We start from the raw sequence: 16193 nt of genomic DNA, 5'->3' as shown, positions 1-16193 counted from the left end.
CTGATGCTTCGTCACGAAATCCGTGAAGCCGACGTGGGCGCCGCGCCTGCGACGTGGGGGAGTTTTAAAGTAATCTTGCAGTCATTTGATCGCTTTTATGAGGAAGTAATCGCAAGAGTAATCCTATTACATTTTGGAAGTGCTAAAATGACTTTTAACCACCACTACTTCTCCCCCCCCCCCCCCCCCCCCCCCCTTTCTAATGACGCCCTTTGTTTGTGCAAGTTTCCTACCAAATAATCTTCGAACGAGGACTCCGAGAGGAGGAGGGTTCACCAAAATCAGAGAATTAAGAAGGCAGGTAGATTTTAATTTAGTGATACAATATCGGACAGTGTGAAAAACTAGCAGAAAAATTTGTCCTTGGGAAAATTTGAAGTAATCAAAAAGGTACAACAGTTATTTTTTTCAAGTAATGGCTAATCACTTTCCTTCCCAAGTAATCGAGTAATCTAATTGAATACTTTTTTTTAACCAAGAGTAACTGTAATTGTGATCGATTACTTTTTTTTCGAGCACCCGTGCTCAAGTACGAGGACTAAGCTCAAAGTATAATGTAAGTTGTTTTTGTTGTTGCTTTTTAGCCTGCTGAAGTTTTCTTTTCATTTGTTGATAAATGAATGTAAACTGTCTCCTCTCCTTAAGATGTTAATGGTTGCATAACATTAAAAGCGCGCAATTAAGGTCCTCTTGCGGCTAACAGTTGCCGCATGTGAATTGCTGTGACGAATATACGAGATAAAATTGTTGATATCGAACAATCGACGGTGTTCTTGTTCTGCTTTCTTCTTTTTGAACGATATATATACTCACTACCCTTCCTCGACTATATGTTTGTTGCAGATGACGAAAAAGTTATTTCTTTCCGGTTGCTTGTATACTGTTAATAAAACACATTGAGCCAGCTATTTCTGCTGAGTTTTTGTTTTTCATTATTGTAAGTGAAAACAAGACAACCGACGTATTGCATCTATTTTTTTTAAATTAAATGTCTTATTTTTATTTGTTGCTCCTGCACAGCAGTTCGCACAAAGAACCAAGTTGAAAATAAAACTACACGCTATGTCACAATACCGCATGCCCGTTAAAATCTTCCTCGGACACTTTCAGTTCACGATTCGTATTTCAATAAAACAATCATTCTATCCTTACATTCGTCTACCACAATTTACATAAAAAGACCTACAACTAGTTGTTTCTGTTGTTTTTTTATTCCCCAAGGTTATTTACGGTGAACGCGCTTATGGTCCCAACAAAATTTTACAGCTGAGCTGTTAAAGGCCCACGACCAGTTCGCGCCTTCCACTTTTCCCTTATTTCCTTTTCTCGCTTTTTCTACCGTGTCCACTGTGGCCTGTTTCTTCCTCCCCTTTGAAGAGGAGGATGTTCTGCCTTGCAGAATCTCGAGTCTGGTCGTCGGTCTTTAAGGACTAGTTTCCACAGGATGGTGTCCCCCGCAAAGATATAAAAAGAGCGAATTTTGGACACCTACCGCCATCTATGAGCGACGGCGGCAAGCCACATATCTAGTATCCGTCGTCGCTCATAGATGGCGGCAGCCTTTCCATTCTGGCTTGCCGACTTGCGGCCGACCATTACTTTCCGTTGTACATCTCCGCTGGTCTTCCTTCTTCCTCAGGGTGGAAAGGCTGAGAGTTTTTACTGAAAAAACTGATGCACACCATATCGGCAAGGACTGTCAAAATTCTCTATCAGCACATACATCTAATATTTACTTATTTATTTAGTCGATTTTTCACATATTGCTAACCGCAAGCTCAAAGCAGGTCGTTACAAAGCTTATAAATAAAAGGACCCCAAACATTAAATTTATTATTTAGAAAAGCAGAACTTTTTTAAGAAAAGCACATAGAGCATATTTGAAGGTATATATCAAAAGCTCTTAGCGTTCGAAGCCGCTTGCCGCGCAAGACAATAGATCTTGTGATCCCTCTCTTCGAAGAGTGACCTGCTGCCCTTAGCGTTCGATCCGCTCAAAGTAAGTTTACGACTAAACCAAGTTCTGCTCTTTGCAGCACCGATAGCGGCTGTCACAAATCCCGTCCAATAACGCAGTGTTAGAGATAGGATTGCGAAAAGACAGTTATAATCACACAGGTCTTAGAAAAGATAAACCGAAAAGAAACAACCAAACCATTACGACTCTGCTGCGTCGTCAAGCGCCAATATATCGTGCACGTTCGAGGCCGCTCGTAAAATGCGACCCTCCCTATCGATTGGTGTTTCACCCATAAAAAAAATACAAACAAAGATTTAAAAAAAATCACGCTAGAATTCTCTCAAAACAATCACAATAAAATTTGAAAAACGAAAGAAAACGCGCGCACCTTTTTTTTCGTGAGCATGACAGATTGTGCGCCATTACTGAAGAGCGTGTATGTTCCCATGGTCCATTGGGCAACTCTTCTTGGCTCTGACCTTCCCTGCCGGTCCTGCGATTCCACTCACACGGTACAGCTCACGCCAGAGGACGTCCATGTATTTTTTTTTTTTCAGAAACATCACTCACTCGTGCTACCTGAAGACTCTGACGGCGCATTGATGTCACGATGTCAATAACACAATTATATTCCCGCCAAACGTTTTTACCGAAACACTGATCCACGAATAGGCATGACGCGGAGATCCCTATTGGCGACGAGCGCGACCGAAAGCGTCGCTGTGGTCGGCTTTTCACGACTGGCAAAACGCTGACTATGACGTCGGAAAAGGATTTATCATCGACGGAAATAAGAGGAACGAAAGAACTTTAATTTTGACGGTGTTGGCAGTGTTCCTTTGAGAGTGCAATGATTTCAAGCTTCCACCATGCTATTTACAAACACCATCTAACTTGTTGTTTGCAAGGTAATGACGTCACAAGGGGGAACCGTTGGAGGGCGCCACCATAACTTCTCGCCGCTAATAGCACTGACAGGATGGTAACAGAAAGGATGTCATTTGGTCGTCCGCACCTACAGCGTGAGCTTGCTACCTTCGGTAATGCTTCGGTGAGTCGCGAGCCTCGAGCGTGCGCGCGCAGCCAGAGCACGGAGGAAAGCAACGAGTTCGTGCTGGTGGCCGGGCATCGCAAAGAGACGCTCTGCCGTCCTCAATCTGCCAGTGACATGTGCGATGAGAAACCGAAAGAGAGAGAGGGAGGAGGAAACGAAAGCGAGCGGGCACCTCAGAGCGGTGATCTCTGGTTCGACTAATTAGCGGGCAGATGCAATGCTATGCGGAGAGCAAGTCGTCTGCTTCTTGCGTAGGGGTTGCTTTGACGTCAGAACGACGCCGAGCTCTGATTGGCTTTGGTTGGAAGGATAGTGGATATACCTCAATGCCCGACGCGTTCAGGTCTACCCACTATTCTTTTTTTTCAATCAGCCAATACCAGCTTAGCGTTCGAACATTATCGCAACCCCCATGCAAGAAGCCCACGAACTTGCGGTCCGCCCAACTGCCTTTGTCTCCACTCACACTTCGAACGTGTTCGATTGCCAAGCGTCGGCGTCCAGCGTTCGCGTTCGAACGCGCTCGAACATCGAGTACAGGACAAATACAGTTATGCGGAGCGCAAGTTCGTCTGCTTCTTGCTCAGGAGTCGGGTAACCTCAGACCGCCGAGCTCTGATTGGCTCTGATTGGGAGGATAGTGGGTAGGCCTCAATGGTATAGCTGCCTTGAGGTCTACCCACTATCCATCCAATCAGAGCCAGTCAGAGCGCGGTGTTCTGACGTCACCACAACCCCCTGCGCGAGTAGCAGACGAACTTGGGTTTTGCATAGCTTTGCATCCACCCACTATAATCGTTCCAGGCAGAGCTCGGCGATCTGACGTGTCCACACGCGTTCTCGTACCCTCCTCTCCCTCAGTTCTTCGGCGCATAGTTCATAGCTGGCAACGCACTCACCTGATGCGGATGGTACTCCTTCTTAGCGCGCTTAACCAACCCCATTTGGAGCCATCAAAGGCCCGTGCACTTGCATTTCGACGTCATCACGGTCAGATCGAGCGTGTACAGAGACTGCATACGAGTATTGCGTCAGCGCTCGGCTGGGCGTCGTGTCCAATCAATGTGCCGAAGGACGTTCGGCGTCCTGCTCGGGCCCAATTGCTTAATACTTGCAACATCGAGTGTGATGATGACGTTCCGTAGAGGGAGAGGAGGCAATTCGCAGGTTGTGACTATTCGATATATGTTGTAACCACGAGGGAAAAAAAAGGAAGTTTTGCGCACTACTCATGCGCCGCGCGAAGTGGTTAACTGGATTTGGTGGTTGAAGGAGGAAACGCTGCCTTTAGCGTTTGAAACGTGATACGTTTTGATAATATAGCCTAAAGCTAATCCGAGATGTACCCACATGTATTTTAATTCGACGCACAAAGGGGAAATTTAGCAACGCTCCCAAGTAGCCTGACCTTTTTTTTTTTCTTTTTTTTTTTTTTCGCTGAGGTTTTTGAGGTGTAAAAAAATATAGGTGGTGTTACGATAAACATGTTCGTGTTTGTATAGCGTTTAAACAATAAGATGTAAGAGTCGAAGGGGTGGTTTAGCCAAGTCTGTTGTGGAGTGCGTCTTATTTAAAACAAAATCCTAAGGACCCTCCCACCCTCCCCCCCCCCCCTCCCCACACACACACGCCATAGTGTATGATCTCAAGTAGAAGGAGCTCAAAAACGCTATTAGTAACAAATATTGAGGACTGAGAGACCGAACAAAAATACTGCCGGTCAAAACAAAAGAACAGTGTGATTATGATGTTTTGAAAAGGTCGCTTGACAATCCAGAGGATGAAGCCTGCTCCTATGAGACTAGGTACTTCTCGCAAAGTGACTTATATTGCGCGGGAAGAAAGCGATTCTGAAACAAAACATGTTCTGCAGATAAAAATATAAATTTGGGACGGAAGAAACTTCTAGTTACAAATAAAATATGCACAATTGTCCTAGCGAACTAAAAACGGTAAAAAAATTCAAAAAAACAATTTCCGTGTTTGTGTTTAATCTTATAATCTGGTTGAGTACAAAGGCGCTCATCTTTATGCAATTCGCAAAAAGCGGCTGTAGACGCTTTAGGTTTGGAAGATTCGTACACAAAAGTAATGTGAGATTTTATTATATATTATTATTGTTGTATCCGACATTCTCTATGAAAGATTGTCATCACAAAATCGTTCCCACTACACTTTTTCTCTTTAATTTACACGATGTTACTTTACGGGTCTATATTCTTGTATGACAATGTATCATGTGACATGAATACTTCCAAGATACGATGTCCAGTGGTTTTATGTTGTATTTGTTTTTTTCTGGATTCCATAAAATTTTCAAGTCGGGCTAGCAAAATCAGGTTTGTTTACACTTCCATTCCACGTCGCCTATATCGGTTCAAAATCAAATTTCCCAAAGGAGAAAAACGAATTCACAAAAATTAAACGATAAACAAATGACATCCTTTACGGCGTCGTTTGCCAGAAGTGAAGTTTCACACCAAATGTTTTTGCCCGTCCTTCTACGAGGACGGCGTTCGAAGCTGAAGCGCATGGCCGTCTCGAGACTTCAAAGACAACGTGGCTCTTGACAGAAAATATTAAAAAAAAATAACAAAAGAACAACGTCGGCTGCAAAATGGGTTTATATATTACTGGAAACTCCTCTCGATACCATTACGAAGTATTCCATTCGCTCGCCTTTATCCCCATTTCTCCCAAAGCGTGAATTCTTTTTTTTTGCCAAGTATTTTAGTCAGCAGTCGCTGTAGTGTCTGCGTCACCTTACGATGGACCACAGCGTAAGCTACGGCTCATCCCAGGCAATCGAAAGCTCTGACTGCATCACGTGACAAGGCCTCCTGCGCTTCGCCGCACCCCTCACCAAGGTCACGTGCCACTTACGCGGCATTTGATTTGATTTCGATGGCTCGCCTATCGTCTGCTGTGGTTCATCGTCGGCTGAAACGGAGTGTAGTCTCGTATTCGAGCAGGGTGAGAACGTGAAATAATGCTGAAAAAAAGAATAAAGAAGAAAAATCGAACCTTTTTAGACGACGTACGACGGAAACGGCGGTGATGACTTTGCCCACCGACGACTCGAACGAGATCTGAAAGAGAAATACAAATACTCACAACAAATACAAGAATTCAAGAAGACAGGAGGCCGTGAAAATTGAAATTTAATTTGAAGCAGAAAGAGGTTATAAAAAGACAAAGAAAACAAGAAACTCGATTTTGACGTTTGCGGCGTTGTAGTGAGCGCGCTTACGACTGTCACGTGGAATGTATTCAATTTATTTATCTACTTTTCTGTTTTCTGTCTTTTCTTTTTTTCCTTTCGTCTACCGTGAATGATTTCGGAAGTGTATTGCGGTCCGACAACAATTCGTATATATTATGAATTCAAAGACTTCAAAGGGATGCTAATCCTTGTCCACGTGACTGCATTCGCAATACGAAAGAAGTTTTCTACAAACTTTCGTTTCAATAAAAAAAAAAACTGTAACTTAACCAGACTGCTATTATGCTGCCGGAAACGCTGTGAACCGGTGTGTTTACCGCGTTTAAAAAAGTGATCCATCCATTTCCGCCTGATGACGTCATAGGAGCATAACGCTGCCGGCGGTCGCGATCCTGGTGGCGTCCCAGCCGCGGTGCTGGATGTAGCAGACGCCTGTTCTGCCGCAGGTCGCTCCCCCATGTCACAGTCCACGGAAGCTTCGGCAGTCATAATTTTGGACGCCTGCGACGACAACGACACTCGCGCTCGCTCGAGCTTTTCGCCTGCATTTCTACGATCAACCGCCAGGATCGCGACGTGCAACAGCACGACACTCCGCGGCTTCTGTGACGTCATTTGTTTCCTCTTCTGGAGCACTTTTGATGTATGGGCGCGATTGGACGCTTTATAAACACTCTAAAGTTTATCGTTTTCAGTTTATACCGATGAACCTCGAGTATCAATTTCCCGAGCCGGCTTCATCAAAATTGGCAAAAGCTCGGGCAGTTGACGCCAAATAAGGAAAACGTGAGCCTTAGGTAGGGAGCTTTATCTAGCGCTGCACTCGGCGTTGTACACGTTCCTTCGAAACAGGAACGAAAGCCCCGTTTCTTGTTCCGTCTCAAGCTTGGAACAAGTTTCCGTTACAAGTGTCAGTGGTTCGGTAAAAACGCGTTTCCGTTACATTTCTGATATTGAAACGTGCGGTTACGTTAACATCATTTTTGCGCATTTTAATGAAATGTTGTTCTTTGCAATCGGTGTAAATAAAATAAAGCGAGCCACCGAAAATGCCCACATGGAATTCTGTGTCGTGTCGCCAAAATCACATTTGTTGAAGTCGTTATGTGTTTTCGAGAAACTCACTGACACTTTCTCATTTCTTGATTTCGTAGGATGAAGCAGTCGGCAATAAAGAAAAACCTGAATGCCTACCAAATTCGGGTAATATTCTAAATAAGTAGACAAAGAAAAATAGATTGCCATTCCTTCAGCCGTTCTCTCTAAAGCTTAACAAGTTCCCGTTCCAGTTCCACCGATACAAGATGGAACGGTGGTGTTTCTCCGGTCCTCCTAACAGGAAAGCGCTTGAGGAACGTCGTTCCTTAAAACACCGTTCCGCAAAACGCCGGCTGTACTTCGTGTTGGCCCAGATCACACCCCGCGCCGATCTTTTTCACGAGACTGGGGGTTTTTCCTTCGAAAACCGCGCCTCTTAGAAAGTTTTCGAATTGCGTACAGGAACAAATGCACGCGCTGTGATAAGGTGCTAAACTGGGCCAGTTGGTTCACGTTATACATGATGGAGAAAACAGCTCAGAAAACTCGAACACCGAAGAAGAACACGACAGGACAGTGCTGTAACAGCCTTGTCCTGCCGTGTTTGTTCTTCGTAGTCCGCTTTCTCAGAGCTGCTTTCCCCATCATGTACGAAGCGCTGTGAGTTCACGTTAGCGTTGCGTGGTCTACGTTGCGCATGCACGTCGTCGCCATGCGCCAATCCAAGACCGCAGTTCGGGCTCCGCGCACGCGCAGTGGGGAGTACGCAACGCTAACGCAAACCAGCAGTGCTTGGCGTTCGCTCCTATACGCCATACTAAAACTCATTATTAGGCAGTTTTAGTATAGCGTTGCTGGCTCTTACGTACAAAATACGCAGTGGTACCGGTACACTAAAAACTACCTGCTTGGACCAATTTTAGTTGCGCGTTTCGCAAACGTTGCCGAGTGAATATCTCGCGTGATCTTCTTTGTTCAATTTGCCAGGGCCGTAGAATTCCGCGTCATCACAGCGCCACCGTGGCTCTCAAGATAAATTAGCTATGAAAACGTTTCCAAAAATTGCATTCCAAATTAAGGCAAGCCGTAGCTGCCCGGTCAAGCGCTCTTCTCTACGGGTATGCGGAGGCAAGGAGTGTCATGTGTAACCAAATTCGATCACCGAGCCTCCGTCAATCGTCAAGTGGAAACGGCACCCTTTTTTCAGTGATCTCAAGGGAAAAAATTCATGACCTACTTATGCCCAGTGCACGGCTATAACTTAGGCAATTTCTTGAACGGTCGTTCATCCGTCGGCGACAAACTGCGCGGAGAGTCTTAGCATTGAGCAGATAGCAGCGTTCACGCACATTGCGAACGTCTGCACCAAGCACCCCTTCAGCTGCACGGCGATCTAACTCGACTTGGGTAAGTCCCAGAAAGAATTACCGAGCAGACAACCACATAATTTCACGTAGCACCGAACTTCGGGAACACCATGTCACCCATGCTGCGGCAGTCGACGTAACCGCCATCTTGAAACTGGCGCTTTTTCATGGGTCGGAGCCCGAGACCTCTCGAGAGCTTCTATCCAAGCCCGCTAGTCCGGAGCGAAAAATCCCCAGCGTTGTGTGCATGCGCAATACGCTAACCATTTTATTGCGTTCTGCGCACGCGCAATCTTGACCCGCATTTGTTTGCGTACGTAAAGTTTTTGGGTACTGTCCACTAATACTTCCTATTATGTTGTCTCTATCTCTCTAATCGGTACCTGGACCTTTCACAAGTATTCAGATCAATGACGGCGCCCTGTTTTCATCTACATAAACTCCTGAAACACTGATTTTTTTGTCCCATACCACAAATAGATATCATATATAAACATACATGTATATATAAACATATATCATAACACATATAACATATAAAATTAACATAAACATATATATAACATATAAACATACATACATAAAAATATGCAGCCTTAGGTTTTCTTGATAAAGTTAATTGTATATTTTCTTATTAATTTTTAAAACTTTAACGTCCATAAAACTTATCCCTCCAATCCGACGCTCGATATTTTAATAACCGAGTTACTTAACAGGAAACTACTTTTGACGGCATATACTTTTGCTTTCACGTGATCAGTCAAGGCGTGCAAGAAATGAGAGTTAAGCGAATGAAGCTCTATGATTCAGTAAGTTATTGAATTCATACTGGATTATTTATTTTACATATGCGAGACTAGAAAAACGTTCTGCCACTTGCTGGTGGGTAGTTATATATAATTCGTAAATTCCGCCATACAAGGAACAATGAAGCTCAATATGAAGATACATTGAAATCGAAGACTGTGTATGGGGTAAATTGAGATAAAGTCAGGCGAGCGGGTATTTTTTTTAGGAGAGACTTGCGCTGGAATTTGAAGCTTGTAAATATTAAGCGTTGTGCTTAGTATCTTTCGATTATTCGATTAGTTCTTACTTCTCTGTCCGAGCTCATCTTTTCTCTCCGTTATTAATACAGAATACCAGGCTTTCTTTATTCAGACGAAAAGAATAAAAATGCGAAGGACTTCCATTTCCTTTTTTGTTGCTAGTTTCACTTAAAGTTCTTGAAGAAGTACATTTAGGAAAGAAAAACACCCTGAAGACATGAGCCATACTCCGCTAGACGCAAAAAAAAATAATAATGGCACACTTATAATGCAACACGTTTGAGGAAATGTGTATTAAAGGGGCGATGCAACGATTTTTGTATTTTGCACAAATACCGCTTAGAACGGATCCCTGACGTTAATGACCTGTGGAATACCCGTTCGTTTTTCACCACACACAATCGAAGTCGCAGAAAATAAAATAAAGAAAACGAGCTGAGTTTACCTCCTCAACTCGCAGCCAGAACAAGCGGCCACGTGATCTGGAGCTGATCATATGCCGCCAATGTTTAGCATAGCCACGCGCTGGGGTTGGCAAAGCACAGGACACGCGCTGAGTTTCAGACATTGTTATCATCATCATCATCAATGTTTATTCACGTAAAGATGTACAAAGAAATGTCTGATTAGTCATCTGGATCCATAGCCTACATGGCTAGTAATGGATCCATTAAAAAAACATTCACATTTAAAACAATCCTATAGGCATTCACACAATCTATACATAGCTGCACAAATAATATAACTACTAGTACGGAGTTAACAGGGTGAGTTGTACACTTCAGATGAAATAAATCGTTTTAATGAGAGTACAAAATTTGTTGCTAGTTTTATATTAGATGAAATGTTATTCCATATCTTCGCACCAATGAACGATATTAAGCGGCGCCCGTAAGCATTGTAAGTTATCGGCAAATTAAGGTTATTATAATGTAGTTGTCGGGTTTCACGTTTTGGAAAATTGAATATAGAAGAGTGATATGGAGTATTGTGGGTTAAAATTCTTTGGACTAAAGTGGCAGTCTTATGGTCGCGAGCTAAGTTGATGGGGAGTAGGTTTAATTCACTAAAAAGATGCTTAGCTGATGCATGTATAGGTGCTGCTGCTATTATCCTGATTGCCCTTCTTTGCAGAATGGTAACTCTCGCTAGATATGACGCGTAAGTGAAACCCCATGATTCAACACAATAGGTTAAATGAGTATGAAACACACCGAAGTAAATCATGCGTAATGTTTGTTTGCTAAAATGTTTCCGTGCTTTCACTAATGAAAAGCATCCGAAGGTTAATTTTTTACATAGCTCGTCAATGTGGGGAGCCCAGTGTAGTGTTGAATCTAGGGTAATTCCTAGGTATTTATAAGTGATAACTTGATCGATGTGTAAACCTCCTAGATGCAGGTTACATGTAAATGATTGTTGTTTCCGATCAGACGCGAAAACAATGAACTTAGTCTTTTTAATATTTAGCACCAGCTTGTTGCAATCAAACCAAGTTATCGTATTTTTCAAGTGGTTATTTGCTAGTAATTCGGCCTCTTCAAGAGAATGATGTGATACTAGTAAGGCTGTATCATCGGCGTATAAAACTGCTTCGGAATGTCTGAGGCAAGCTGCGTAATCATTGATGAAAAGAGAGAAAAGTATCGGTCCTAACACCGACCCCTGTGGTACACCAGTCTTCACTATCGCGGTTGTAGATTGATTATGGGAAATTTGTACAAATTGGGTGCGGTTTGTTAAGTAGCTACGAAAAAATTTGCCAGCTGGCCCTCGAAAACCGTAACGCTCAAGTTTTTGTAAAAGAATGTCGTGATTAACAGAATCGAAAGCTTTTTTTATATCGAGGAATATGCCTATAGTAGTTCTATTTTTGTTGAGGGAGGAATTGACTATTTCTGATACGGAGTGTACTGCTGTGCCTGTAAAGAAGTTTTTCCGAAAACCATGTTGATTAGCAACCAAAATGTTGTATTTCTCGACAAAGTTCATTATTCTCGCGGCAATTAGTTTTTCAAATAGTGTATTAATGCAGGACAGAATTGTAATCGGGCGATAATTAGCCAGGTCATTAGGGTCACCACTTTTGTAAATTGGTACTACTCGCCCAATCTTAGGTTTTTCTGGGTAAATTCCCGATAAAAATGCCTGGTTAAACAGTTTTTGTAGTGGGTAGCACAGGATGTCAATGTTGTCTTTCAATAGGTTAACCGAGATTTCGTCGTGGCCCATAGCTTTGTTTGATAACATTTGTCTGGCAACGCCAACAATTTCGGCGGCTGTTATTTCTACGTAAACAAATGTATTAATGCATGGGCTCGGTAGGATAATTTTTGACGTTTCATCTGATACTGCAGCTGAGGATGTACCTATGCTAATGAAAAAGTCATTGAACATTGACACAAGGTGCGCTTAATCACAATTAAGAATGTTCAAATCTGGTAAAATGTTACATTGTTGAGAGGACTTCATTACAAGGTTAATTGTACGCCATATTTCTTTGGAGCTACCGTTAGCTTTGGCAATACGGCTGCTAAAATATTTCTTTTTACGCTTCCGCATGGTGGATAGCGATAGGTTCCGTGCAACTCTAAACTTTTGCCTGTAATAGTCGTTGTCCTTGTTTTGCTTCATTTTGTTATACCAGTGTTCCTTGAGCCTAATTAACTTCAGTATCTCCTCGTTCTTCCAGGGACAAATGGGAGAATAAAGCTGTGCTGCCCGGCGAGATACGAATTTGTGTGCTATACAACAAGATTTGAACAGTGTTGAAAAGGTATCATATGCATTGTTAGTGTCGGTAAAATTGATCTGAGAAAAGTTTGTCTCCTGAAGGGACCTTTTAGTTGCCTCGTAATTCCACCTTGATACACCATGGCCGACTGTGGGTTCTTTTTGAAGGTTCTTTTCTGCAGTGGGAGCGACAATAAAAGTAGGGAAATGATCTGCGACGTTTTCTGTTATAACCCCAGCTTTTACGGAGCTGTCTTCAAAATTGGAGAGTATATGACCTATTGTTGAACAAGACGTTAGTGTTACTCTTGTTGGATCTGTAATATGGTTCTGGAAGCCGTAAGATAGTAGGAGGTTCCGGTATTCTGTACTTGAGGGTCTGTTATATTTATGTTGAAGTCACCACAGATAATCGCTTTGTTATTTTTGTTCGCAAGACGGTACAACACATCTTCCAGCTTTTCTAGGAATGCCCGAGTGTTTGATTCTGGCGGTCTGTATATTACACCAACAATGACTCCACAATCCAGTTCCGCAAACAGCATGTCATACAGGCCTGTTTTTGTCTCTGTCAAGTTTGGTAATATCTTATATATGGTTTGTGAGGATATGTATAATGCTACGCCACCACCTCTTGAACTAGCCAATCTTGGCAGGGATAAAAATCTATAATTAGGAATGTTCATAAATTCATCTTTTTTAAGCCACGTCTCCGAGATTGCCACAACGTTGTACCGCTCATCCAGCCGCGTCAACAAAGTGACCAGTGGATCATAGTTTTTGTTTAAGCTCCTAACATTACAGTGTAGAAGGCTTATAGCTTCAGAGCTCGTACACGGCATGGTGCACGTCACACCGTTACGCATTTCTAGCTCGGTGTCTTGGTTTTTGAGGCTATGCTATCTTAGCCAGGTCATCTCGAGAAGCGATGTGAATGACATTCGAATGACATGGTTCGGCTGTTGTCGTCATTGCAGCGATTGGACACAAGACACTAACCGAATGCTTCTCGAGCTGTCGATTATCACGAGCCCAAGTCGAGCATATCCACGCCAAGCTCGGGTCCAATCTATGAGCCGCATTCAAATATCGTCACTGGGCGGTACTGCTACCGCCCAGCTACGTCATCAGGTTTTGCGAAGGTGACATTGAATGAAAACACTCGGTTTTGTCCTCGAAATTACAGCGCAACAAAGGAGTTTCTTGGTCAGTAGCGTTACGTGCGAGTATCCTTGAGTCCCACTAGTGCCAGTAAGCTCGTGTAAAGTGAAAAACATTACAACTGAATATCGTTGCACCGCCCCTTTAAATACTGAGTTACACACTAACCACAGCAATAAAGAGCAGATACTGCTCCCGTCAATACGAAATACGAATTAATACCTTCGCAATAACAAGACACACAGACTTTTGTGGCGTCATTTGTCGCCGATTCGTAACCACTTTTGATGCGCAGGCGCGAGAGGGAGCTATACACACCATGCACCGTACACTCTCCGAAATAGGGGGTGTAGTGCTTACACTCCTTGTCCATTATACATAACACCCCAAAATTACAATTTGACGTTTAGTCCACTGACGTCGATCCGATTACAACAACATTGACGAGCGGCTTGACAGTCGAGTGTTATATATAACTTATTAAAATAGCTAATGCGCGCATTAAGGACTACAAAACTTCAATGTTTTTCCTTAGTCTATGCCGCGTCACCTTTTTTACTGCCAAGGGGATGCAGTATAAAATACTAAGCGTCCCCATAAGTTAGTTAATTACCTAAAGTTTGTGGAATAACCTTTGAATTATTGAAATTAAACATAAGGTACAAACTTGTTGAGTGTTACGTGAAACTACTAGTCAGTCAATTTTAGAACGACTCGGATTGCGTGGAAAGGGCGGTAGTGCGCTAAAGTTACCGCTGGTGCCACAGGTACGAGGCTGCGAGCGCACCGCCAGCCCTGCGCGTGTGGCACAAATGGGAACTTTAGCGCATTACCGTGCTTCACACGCGTTCTAAAACTTTCTCACGTTTAGTGAAGAAGTGGTTTTCGATGACACTAAGCATTTTGAGACTTTTTACTTTCAATTAGTTATTCAACTTATCATGGCGATTGTACATTGATATTATGTCCCCTCATCCGTGTAACTCATCTGCGCAAACCGGGTTACTGTAGCTTTCGCAGCTTCTTTTTAGAACAAGACTGTCAGGTCTAAAACAAATAGCACCCTGTACAATTTCGCGACGACAGGCACCAGCGCACACCAAGTCCTATCTCGAATACGAATATCGTCGACGGACATCAGATCCGTTGGAACCCAGCCATTCTGCGCAACCGAATTCTTTCAGCGCTAAGCCCACCCGGCGTCCAGCACTAATCCGCCCAGTTATCTGCGTACTTCACGGGCTCCATCCCTTTCATCGAGTAATTAAGGAAGCATGAATCGAGCTATTCATCGCCGCGGATGGAGCATATATATAGATGCCAACGCCGGATCGGTCAACGTGACCAGCGACTGAGTTACGATTAATATGTCACAGAACGCCCACGACGAATTGCACGGTAAAACTGGATCTTCTGTACAATCGCTATCAAACCAACTGGAGCTTTAGACCATGCTTCTGTCGCGAGGCGATGGGAACAACCAATTGCAGTATTTCAGCATCCACGTACAGTAAAAAAATGCTACCCCCATAAAAATTTGTTTGTATACCTCGTTTCTCTCAAATAGGTTAAATTTACATAAACTTGGCTATCACATTGTCCAATATCATCGGTGATATTAAAAAAAAATAGAATTAGAACAGGTCTGCGCCAAACGAGCATTAAAATAATTCTATTATCGGACGCATTACAACTAAGATAAATATACTTTTTTTAAACCCCATTAAACAACATTAACGCTCTCTTTTTTTTTTTTTTCTGTTGCACAAAGGGGGCGATTGGTTCCGAGTCCTCGCCGAACAGTAACGTAACCTTCCTGTCCAGTTCATGCTGCGTGTCCGCTTCCAAAAAATGCAGGATTCGGAAGATTTGGAGCAGAATCTACTACACTTGGTCGGCACAAACACGATAAGCGCCTCCAGGATGCACTTTTGATGCTGCTTGACTGCGGCTGTTTTGAATCGTAGCTGTCTGCTACGATCGCACCAATAATGAAACATAATATAAATGGCGCCCACAATTTAAAAAGGTACCCCGATACAAAAAAAAAAAAAATTGCGATTAAAAAAGAAGGCAAAGCGTACCGGTTAGTGGAATGATCAATTGCAAATTCGATGCTAACCATACAATAGCGACAGAGGTTGCGACTCTAACAGAAAGCGCGATGCAATCAGCACGAGCGAGCGGTAGCAGTCATTTTAGGAAAGGGTTTGGAGTAATGATCGGGATTAAAAAAATAAATAAATAAAACGGGTGGTGATACAAAAATAATGCGGAAAGGGGTCTGATTAAACTCAATGGACGCCTCTTTATTGCCAGAGAATGCCGCGCTGTTTCGATTTCGGAGTGCTGGAAGCGGAATGGGCGCCGCATTTTTCTCTCTTTGTCGCCGGAACTGGAGTTTTCGAATTCTCCAAATGAGCGCTCCGACGATAACGCCGGGTTCAATTCGCGTAAACAGCTAGAGGTGAAAAGTTTCGACTCGATTTAGGACGCTCCATTTTCGTGTACGTTTGTATGTGTGTGTGTTTGTGTGCCTGCTGCGTTTCAGCGCTCGGGCTTTGAAAGGGTCAAACCGGGGGTCGGTAACTCTGCGGGAAGCAAGCTG

The sequence above is a fragment of the Ixodes scapularis genome, unplaced genomic scaffold (assembly GCF_016920785.2).
Source record: "Ixodes scapularis isolate PalLabHiFi unplaced genomic scaffold, ASM1692078v2 PGA_scaffold8__174_contigs__length_109621045, whole genome shotgun sequence".
In the NCBI taxonomy this organism is placed as follows: domain Eukaryota; kingdom Metazoa; phylum Arthropoda; class Arachnida; order Ixodida; family Ixodidae; genus Ixodes; species Ixodes scapularis.
Note: the sequence above shows the minus strand (reverse complement) of the source record.